Genomic DNA, 1,786 nt, shown 5'->3' on the forward strand with positions numbered 1-1,786 from the left:
CCGCCCGCCTGCCCCTTCAGCCAGCCACGTCCACACCATCACCTTCAGCCTCCGAGGAGGTGGCTGGGTCCCGCCTGCCCCTGGGGACGCCCTGATCCTACTAACGCAGAGGGTAGGGTGGCCCCAGCCCCCCTCACACCACCCGTCCCACCGAGGTGAGGCTCTCTCCCCCTGGCACAGGGTGCCCAGGCTGGGCGGCGGGGAAGGGGAACTCCATGACCCCCCCACCCTGCCCTGCAGCCCCCCCACTGGCCCCAGGGTGGCCCGCGACCCTCCCCTCCTGCCTCGTCCCCTGTGCACCCCCCTCTCCATGCAGGTCCTGCTGCTCCCCCAGCCCCACTGTGACAAAATCTGTCCACCCCTCGCAGTGCTCTATGTACAACCTGCTTTGCTCACCCCTCCCTGTGCCCCACACAGGTCCCACTGTTGCCCTCAGCTTGTCCTCATGCCCCACACGGGTCCCACTGTGCCCCTGGCCCCTTGCCACGCCCCACACGGGTCCCACTTTGCCCACGCCCAGCTGCCCCCCACACAGCTCCCACCATGTCCTTGGCTCTTTGCTGTGTCCCACACGGGTCCCATTGTGTCCTCGGCCTGGAAAATGGCCAGGGGCAGCCTCAGCATCACCGAGGAACAAGGGGAATGGGGTCCTGCATGCAGCCCCCGGGGCATTTATTTAGGGCGTGCTCATGGCGCAAGAGGCAGAGTGCACAGTCCCAGGGGACAAGATGATGCAAGAGGCAGAGGGCACAGTCCCAAATGCGCAGACAGGGTGGCAGGACACTGCCTGACCCCTGCATGACGGAAGACAACCCTAAAGTGAGGGCAAATTCCAGTTTTGGACAGCAAACCCCTGCAAATCCCAGTTTCAAGCAGTCCCACCACAGTACAGCACACTGCAGTGCAGAGACCCTCACCCCGGCCAAGCATCTGTCCCATGCCCAGGGGGATTGCAGGGGCGAGGGCTCCCGATGGCAGCACCCGGCCATCTCCCCAGGCAAGGGACCTGGGCTTTGCAGGCAGATGCTCTGGTAATTCCCTCAGCCACAGCTCTAATTATATCAGCGCTTTTGCAAGTGGCAGGAGAGACGTGGGCCCCTGCACGTCGCCCAGGCACTGGTGAGAGGGGCAATGGGAAATGCGAGGCGGCAAAACACAGGACGGGGCGATGCGCCCGCATCCCCCCCATGCCAGTCTTTACAGCCAGGAACGTCAGGCATCGGCAGCTTCAGGGGCACATGGTGGGGCAGGGAAGCAGCTTTCCTCAGGAAAGGTTTACCAAGCTCCTGCCCACCGCCTGGGAGAAGGAAGGTGATGCCAAGGGGGATGACACACAATGTCACAGACATGGATGTGGCTGCGGCCAAGGCTCCTGATTCCTTCTCCATGCCATGCTACGCAATGGTGGGCACTCCTGGGACAGCCTTGCAGGGTCCCCACCCCACGCCCCCAGGTTAGGAAAGCATCTCTAACATCAGCATTGCAGCCCTGAGCACCCATCCCCGTGGGGATCCCGGCTCGAGGGCCCCCAGGTCTCTGCCCACGCCTGGCCTCCTCCCCCGGCCCCTGGCAGCCACGACCCCCTGCCTGCACCAAGAGGGATTGATTCCCATCATGGTGATTTACAGCACCAAGCCGGAAACGTTGATGGGAATCGCTGATTTTAGCCTTTTTCCCTGCATGGTTCTTTGCCCCTGTCCCATGTGAAGATCTACACCCCATGGCTGGTGACGGCGCGCCAAGCAGCCTCCATCCCAGCCCCTCGGCCAGGCAAATGAGACGGGCA

This window comes from Egretta garzetta, unplaced genomic scaffold, assembly GCF_000687185.1.
Source record: "Egretta garzetta isolate BGI_Z169 unplaced genomic scaffold, ASM68718v1 scaffold59, whole genome shotgun sequence".
NCBI lineage: Eukaryota > Metazoa > Chordata > Aves > Pelecaniformes > Ardeidae > Egretta > Egretta garzetta.